The sequence below is a fragment of the Mesocricetus auratus genome, unplaced genomic scaffold (assembly GCF_017639785.1).
Source record: "Mesocricetus auratus isolate SY011 unplaced genomic scaffold, BCM_Maur_2.0 Super-Scaffold_100026, whole genome shotgun sequence".
Lineage (NCBI taxonomy): Eukaryota > Metazoa > Chordata > Mammalia > Rodentia > Cricetidae > Mesocricetus > Mesocricetus auratus.
Genome location: NW_024429207.1, coordinates 9,446,539 through 9,455,555, shown reverse-complemented (window position 1 = coordinate 9,455,555; position 9,017 = coordinate 9,446,539). Strand labels below are relative to the sequence as shown.

The following is a 9,017-nucleotide window of genomic DNA, read 5'->3' as shown; positions in this document are numbered from 1 at the left end:
AAAATATTACACATGCATACACACTTTTCTCTAACCATGCTTTAATAATTGGTCTAGGTAATGTTTATGCTTCAGAATGATGCAATCAATCCAAAGCGGAATGAGGGGAAAGGTGACATTTATTCCAGCTTGTTAGAAATATACTAAGAGTCTGTAGTAAGTTTAAAGAAATATCCTTGCCAGGTATAGTGGCACACATCTTTAACCCCAGCACTGAGGATGCAGAGGCAGGTAGATTTGGAAGTTTAAAGTGATCCTGGTCTACATAATTCTAGTCCAGTCAGGGCAAACTAATGAGACCCTGTCTGAAAAAAGAAATATTTTTAGCAAGATTAAAGATTATTTTTTAGTCTTAGAAAGAAAATCCTAACCTACAAAGTGACTTTAAAGGAATGGCACATGTACATTAGCATTTATTTACTGCCTACTTTGTGACAGGTATTTTTCTGTGATATTCAAACAAATATATATGTCCAAAGAGAGTTTATATTCTAATATAGTCAAATTAACTACATCATCCATCAGATGTGGTAGCACATACTTGAAATCCCAGGACTAGGGATCCTGAGGAACGGTATTCAGACCCTAAATTAACCACCTATCTGTCAATTAATAGGGTCTGTGGAGACGGCTCAGAGGATGAAATGTATATGTCAAAAGTCTGAGGACCAGCGTTTGAACAATGCTCAGCCACGTAAAATCTACCTCCTGATATCCCAGCACTTAGGAGCAAGGTGCCTGGGTAGACTAGCCAGGACCAGCAACCTCTGGATTCAGTGAGAGACAACCTGAAAAATACAAAATGAAAGGCACCTGAGGAAGATATCCAATGTCCACCTCAGGCTCCCTCTCTCTCTCCCACATGCTTTCTCTGTCTCTCTGTCTCTGTCTCTCTGTATCTGTGTGTGTGTGTGTGTGTGTGTGTGTGTGTGTGTGTGTCTCCCTCACTCTCCTCTCTTTTCACACACACACATGTCCCACATACCTGTGGGCACTTGAACAACTTCTGAATAGAGATTATATATATATATATATATATATATATATTATGTATACACACACACAGAAGAATCCAGAGATGGGGTAGCTAGCCCACAATACAAAGGACAAGAGTGGACACCTGGTTCCAGGATGAAATTGGGCTTAGGAGAGGGAAAGAGAACCAGGAGGGCTGCAAACTACTAAAGTTCACAGGGAAAGAGAGATACGGGCATGTTCAAGATCATAAAACAGTAAGCAGAGGACAGTGTTGTTTAAGAGAAAACTCAGATGATGACACTAAAAAGGAAGAGAACACGTGCTTGATTCTTCCTGAACACAGTGTCCTTTACACTCTACATACAAATACAACTTTGAGAGACTAGTTGAAATGAGATTTGCACATACTGTCACTAGAAAGTATGGTTTTACTCCTATAAATGCATAGTTTTTAAATGGTAGATTGCTAAAATACATAGCTATTGAGATGAGAGAAACAGATCAATCTGAACTGGTCTTGTGAATCAACATTTGGACAAAGTTTAGGGAGAACACTTCCCTGCTGGGGCACTTCACATCTCTCATCTTCATAATCAAAATCTACTTCCAGAACTTTGACATGATGTAATCGTATTAGAGTGTGCTAAATGTCTTATAAGACAAAGGATTTAATGTGATTCAAGCACCTAAGTGTTCATCAAAGAATCACTGCAAAAAGAAAAAAAGAAACTATCTACCTATCCATATCAAAGAGAACAAGATCAATAAATGATGATGCTTAAATATAATTCAGACTTACATTAAACTTATGACAGGAAATAGTAGATAACCGCACATACTATTTAATTTTGGGCTTTAGAAACAAACATAATTAGGTAAATAAATATAATAAATGTATAAGATGTACATATATGTATTTTACCTACTTATATTTGTACCTATATTTACCTATTTGTTTTGGTATTTGTAGCAAAACAGTTATTTTCTAAAACTGTAAATTGTTTTTAATTTTATCTTTATCTTTTCTTCTATCTTTTTAGCTTTGCAGCAACAGCAAACATTTGCTAATTTCACAATCAGAAAAAGTCTCTAAAATTGAAATAAAGACCATAATAAATAAATAAATATTTAGTATAATAAAAAAATTCCACCTCAATGCTTTTACTGCAGACCTGACTCTGTAGATTGTACAAGGTCATTGCCCACATGTCGTTCATCAACAAGAATGTTTAAAATATCTTTCTGTTTAATATAGTCTCAAAGGAATTTGGCAAAATGCCTGCTTCAATGCATTATTAAGTATATTCAGGGGAAAATTCGTTTGATTTTTATAAGTCAACTTCAGAAGACAATGAAAATGGATACCACAGCATTCTAAAGTAATTTATAACCAGTTTGCTTCTAGTCAATGCTAACTTGATGACCCTTACATAAACCATGCAACAGCAGTCACTCAAGAGGGGCTGCATCCTTTGTATTTGATTCATCGGAAAAACATTGTCTAAATATTTTTAATTCATATGACCACTTTATTTGTTTAGATAAGAGATCTTTCAAACCCTGCAGAAAGAGTTCTGACTACCTAGGGCACTCATTGACCACAAACATTTTTATCACCCATTTAGACCGTTTAACTAATTAGAAAAAGAATCACTGTGTTAGCTTCAGGATGGTAATACCTTGAGAAAAATAAACTGTGACTACACATTGGGCGGTACAGAATTCCGGCAATTTATTAGGCACACTCCCTCCCCGAGATGAACTCACATGTAAATATTTATGTCAGGTCCAGGGGGAGCTTAGATGCAACAGATGGCTCTTAGGAAGGGTGAAGAGTTAGAAGTTCCTTGGAGAGCCATGACGATCCAAGCTGATTTAATGGAGCACCAGGGAAACAAGGCCATCAACTGACTAGGAAATGAAACTGAACATTCTGATAGAATTTTAAAAACCTTAAAATATTATTGCATGTTATCCATGGAGATAAAAAATAAACTTCAGATGCTTGATTTATTCTTTCTTGGCCTTTCAATGTTTTTTCTTTTTTTGTTTTTTCAGTTTTCAACTAATTTTATCAGGGCTCTAGGAATCCCAGTATTTTAGGAACTGCTCTATCTACCTAATCTTGTTTTATTGCAAAATATTCCTTTATGATGAAGGTATTTTTGTTGAATTCTTTATTAACGTGTGAATAATATTTTAGGATGTTTCAATAATTTCATGACTAGAATCTAAAATGTACCCAGGATTGTTGCATATCAAGGATGGGAATTGCCATAGATTCACCAATGTGATGGTTAAATGGAATAGACGTACCGTTCAAATAAAGGGTCCCTCTAAGCATCAGCAACTTACTTGATTGTATGTTTTTATTTTATAGAAGAATATTGTGAGCTTCTAAATTGGGTATAGGATGGCAAATTGTTCCATGACTACTTTTATCTACGAGATCAGGGAGTTGAACAAAATTATTTTTAAGTTCTTTTCCATTTTTAAAACACTGATTCTACCTTTCTCAGTGCAACATGACATTAATGGTCACCCTAAGCCTTAGCACAGTGATATTTCCAGAATGTTTTTTAATGACCATCAACTGCCAGCTATTATTTTTCCATGTCACTGGCCTAGGGAAAAAAAATTGTTGTGTATAGAAAAGTGAAGTGCATGAGGCACCAACTAAAGGGACGTTCATCTGTGTTTCAGAGTAGGACATCAAGTTAATAACGATTCTTAATAGGGATTCAATATTTTGGACAAACCATACCATATCCTTGCAAACAGAAGTGTTTGATTAGAGTAGTGATAATCAATTTTCTCCTGCCAACTCTCACAAAGTAAAATGCATCTCAAAATATTCCAAAGTATTCCTCCTGCCTGAGCCAAGAGTATGAATTTTTTTCAAAAGTACCAGGTGAGCAAGTCTCTCCTCTTATGTAAGGTATCCAATTGCTCTAGATTGTTGTCTGGGAAAAGCAGCAGAACTGTCGGCAGGTAAGAGAGAGTAATTTTTTTAAGAGTACAAAAGTGGAAAGGAGCTGGAATTATGGATCAGCAACCAAAAGTATTCATTGCTATTCTAGAGGACTAGAGTTTAATTCCCAGTGCCCACATTAGCCAGCCAACACTCTCTTCTAGCCTCCATGGATACCCATACAGACACGGAGAAATACAAATATAAAAATACATATAATTTTTAATGGAAGGGAGTTGGACAGAATTTGTACGCCACTCCTCCAGGACACAGTCAGAGTATGAACATATGAGGCTGAGCAACAGGAGCCACGTGCTGGATTTCAGGGTCACATAATCACCCCACTTCTCCACCAGACACAGCAGCAGTACCTCCACGAAGCAGCTGATGTCTTAGGCTAGTAAATCCCCCTAAGAAAAATATGGAATAAAGAACAATCAGGTTGTGAGCTATGTCCACTAAGTCACAACCACTCTGGAGAGTCCTGAAATCACTTGGGAAAAAATGCACCTGATTTTGATTTTCCCTCTGGGAGCATGGTCTGGAGGTCTGGAAGACACTAAGATTACACTAATGCCGATGTAAATAGCCCAGCTTTTTACATGAGCAGACAAAGAGTTTGAAAAGGAACTTAGATTAACCCAGCAGGGTGCTGTCAGTGATGAACTCCCTGACAAAGATGAAATCTGAAGCCAAATTAAAATTTTTTTCCTGGGCAAGTTAAATTCCATTGTGAAATTTTGAAGTAGAGCTATGCCAAGATTGCCACTTAGGTGTTAATTCACTATTATAATTGAAAGTAGTATCAGTCCTAGCTAATACCTATGATAGACTAGGCAAGGCAGATCTATTAGGTACTCTGGCTTTGGCGTCTAATTGCAAAATAAGAGTGAAAGTTCCTAAAGCCTTTGTAATTTCTAGTGTTCCATAATTCTGTCAGCTCCACCTAAGAAAAAAACAATATATATCACGAATTACTTGCCTTTTTATTACTTTTTAATTATACATTCATATGCATACTTAATAGATATCATAACAGGCTGGTTATCAAAGTAATGAGGTCTCTGGTTATCTGTTTACTTTTCTCTTTAAGATTTTGCATCACCAATGTTGTTTAGTAATATACCTTCTACAGTTTACCTGATTCCTTGACCTTTTAAAAAATAATGAATTAAAGACTTGAAATCAAAATCCTTAACTATAGGCATTTTGGTAGCATATATTAATCTTCTAATTTTAGTCTTTAATTGTAATAATTGCTTCTACATACACCTGTAAAAATTTGATATTATAAGATGTGTTTTGAGACAGAGTCTCGCTATATAATTCTGGATGACTGTGTACATACTCCAGGCTTGTCTCAAATGTGCAGTGACCATCCTATTGCTGACTCCCAAGTGTTGATATTACATCCATGAACCACTTTACCTTGCTACAAGAACACTTCTTTAACCTGGAAAAAGAGCTTTCTGGTTTTAACCTATTACAATTCTTTTGGCATCTTATGTACCATAGAACAAATTAATATGAAACAAAGATTTCACCTTCTCTATATAGTCTGCCTGTTGGTTAAAAGAAACAAGGAATCCAAACATAGGCCTGCTCCAGGAGTGACCAGTTTCCAAGTGAACTAAGATGGACTTTTTTTTCGGGAAGTTACTAGTTTGATAATTTTACAATGACTGCAGTGGAGTTATTGTTTCCAGCCTTAGCTCACTTACTCATGTAACAATCAAGCATATTGAGTGGCACTAAAAATGAAATCTTCATTTGTTTCATTAGTGGAGCTTATTTTATGTCTTTTGAACTCTCGCTTTGATTATTTCCTCGTGACAAGGGAAAGCAGCCATAAACCATTTTTACTGATGGTACCTCAGTAATATTTGTCACACCTGCTATGAAGTAATTAGTTATTTAACTATAATAACTTCTTATTAAAATGAAACGCAATAAATACCATAAAATCTGTAAGTCAATTTAGCTACTTAGGAAAGTTATGGCCCGTTAAGCTACCATAAGCAAAGACCTGTGTTTGTGATCTCTCAGGCTATTTTTTTAATGCACTCTGGTAAAGTACCCCCAGCTCAGTTATTTAGCAAGCTGGTGTCCTCATTATACAAAAGTATAAATGGTTACGAATAACTCCCCTGACAGCAGAGAAACAAAAAAAACTCCAGTTCTTACAGAGAATCACCCCATCATAGGGATGGTCTCTCTGCTCTGGCCTGGATGGAAAAGGCTTTCTTTTTTTTCTGTCTGTGAAACCTGCATGGAGAATAGACTCTATTTGGGACATACCCCATAAGCACGAAAGGCTGATTGTATCCAAAACGAATAATTCCAAGCTCGTACAAGAAGCACTCTCCGGCTGTCTCTGCTGATACAACCGTGCTGGTTGTCAACATCAGTGGACAGGGAAGCGATGAAGGCAAAGTTCCCTCCAGTTCAAGCTGAGGGACCACTTTGGATCTTAGTAAACAAACAGTATAGAAGACAAACAAAGACAAACAGCTTATCTCTGTAGCTTCTAAAGGAAGAAGGGAAAAATTACATATGAACTTTCTTGGACCATTGTAGTGAGATATTATTTATGATTTATTAAACCTTGACTGAGGCTTCAGAAAAGCAAAGTCAGCCTCAAGCTATAGAGATCAGGCTGTGGTCATATACCCCTTTAATCCCAGCAGTCAGAATCTAGGTGGTGGTACACACATTTAATCCTAGGTCTCGGGATTTAGAGAGAGACAGTTCTATGTGAGTCTAAGGACACCCAGATCTATACAAGAGTGCATCAGTCTAAAAGAGAATTAGAGCTCACACCTTTGATCCCAACATTAGGTAAATATGTAAGACAGAAGCAAAGTCTCAGAGAGGCATTCATTTCCCAGCCATGCTGAGGAAAGGTTACAGTCTGAGGCTTGGTGAGAGCTCGTGGGGACAGGACCAGCCCATTCAGCCTGAGGTAAAGGTAAGAAGTTAGTGCCCAGCTGCTTTGCTTTTCTGATATTCAGCTTGAAGTTTGAACCCCAATATCAGTCTCTGGGTCATTTATCTATTCATATTACAGACCATTTAAAAGGCAACTCCATAATCACAAAAGAAAGTATAGAAGGCCTTCAAGAAAACTGAGATTTATGATCTCCAACTTTTGAAAACACAACAGTCTGGCTCACCCCTTGAATCGATAGTTTCTAATTACTTTCTATTTAAAATGGTAATTTTGCCTCACAAGAGGACCAGATTGACTAGAACTAGAACCTTATGACTTTGACGAGAGACCTTGAGACCTTGCAGGGAAAAAAATTGCACACACACATTATCTTACTGTTTGGCAAGTTATCTTTTTGGCTTAAGTATCACTTACCAGTACTCCAACAAAAATCTACACATTTGTAGATAACCAGATGTTGCCGTGTAGAGGGCTCATTGGACACAGATATTATAGTCCACTTCTTCTTTAGTAAACATTCTGAGGATGGTTTTCATAACTTGTTTGTATAGGAAATGTTACCTGGAAACATCTATGTAGTGAGGCTCTGAAAATTCCAGTCTGGAATTCCTTATGAAAATGCCCATGGATGTCTATTTTTTATTTTTCTTTCTGTTTTATTTTTTTTGCAAAACTTTTTGTTTTATTCCTTTATTAATGAAACTTTCTTGGTACGTTCTCCAGAATACGACTAATTTGAAGGACCCTAGTTACCTCAGTCTGTCGAGGGGTCAGAGATTTGCTCTGTTCATCACTTGAAAACTCAAAACAGCAGAGCAAACTTTGAGGTCTTAAAGGTGACAATAGAATGATTCTAACTAAGATGATATATTTTAATAATATTATTTCCCCTCCCCAAACTTCTCCCAGATCCTTTTTAAATAGGAGCTAGAATGTGTATGTTCACAACTTTTCGCTTTATTTTAATATCATATGGAAATTGAAGGTTTTTGACCCCTCATTTTTTAAAATTATGTGTATGTGTGTGAACCTCCGTGAAGTTATGTGCACCAGGTGCTGTGCACAATCCTCTGAAACTAGAGTCTGGGTGATTTTAAGCCACTATGTGGTTGATGGGAACCAAACCTGGGCCTTCTGCAAAACCTGCAAAGTCCTTTAAAGTGCTAAGCCATCCCTCCAGCCTTCTCCTGACTTCTTTTTAAACATTTTTTTATTTAAATTGGGAACAAGCTTGCTTCACATGTCAATCCCAGCTCCCTCTCCCTCCCCTACACCCTGCTGGCCCCCCCAGCCCCCCACCCAGTCCCTACTCCATCCTCCCTGGGGGATCTCCAGAGTCTGTCATTTAGTTAAGGGCAGGGCCTAGGCCCTCCCCCAATAGTCCAGGCTGAGAGAGCATCCCTCATTGTGGGATGGGCATTCAAAGTGCATTGTATGCCAGGAATAAATACTGATCTACTACCCAAGGCCCAGTAGATTGCCTAGGCCTCCTCACTGATACCCACATTCAGGGGGTCTGGATCAGTCCCATGCTGGCCTCCCAGCCATCAGTCTGGTGTCCAAGCCCTCTCCCTTGTTCAGGTCAGCTCTTTCTGTGGGCTAAACCAGCCCAGTCTTGATAACACTGTAATACTAACTATATCACTCACATGCTAAAGAAAACAACTGTCTCTAGAGCACCGATGGGGCTACTATAAAGTATTCTATCCTTAATCCCAGGTTTAAGTTATTAAAAGTAAGTACCAAGAAAATTCCCTAACATGGTCTTGCCTTCTTCCTCTTCCTTTCTATGGATTTAACCCAAGGTCCTGAGCATGATGGCCTAATTGTTAGCTAGATAGAACTTCTTTCCTTTGCTTTTCTTCCTCTTTCTTTCTCTCTTTCCTTTTTATTTATTCACTTAATGAACTTGACTTTCCCCATGAGTTTGGGTTTGAGGTGGCTCTGTAGGGAGTAGCGGGGCAGAGGTCAGGGTAAAGATGCAGTGTGAAGGAAGAGATTGCAGGCAGAACTGAGTCTCTGGAGAAGACAGGAGTCTCTTGCAATCAGCAGCACTGCAGTGGGAAGGAGGCAGAGCCACGAGTCCTAAAGGTCTAGAATTTCTTTAGTTTTTTTTTT

General features: G+C 37.8%; 1 long non-coding RNA gene across 1 annotated transcript; it reads right to left on the bottom strand.

Moving 5' to 3' along the window:
- Window positions 1–4,153: 4,153 nt before the first annotated feature.
- LOC121134127 lies at window positions 4,154–7,416 on the bottom strand. The gene is made up of 2 exons (XR_005871161.1): window positions 7,314–7,416; window positions 4,154–4,359 (listed from the first exon to the last, which is right to left on the bottom strand). It is a non-coding gene; the product is annotated as an uncharacterized LOC121134127 (long non-coding RNA).
- Window positions 7,417–9,017: the final 1,601 nt, after the last annotated feature.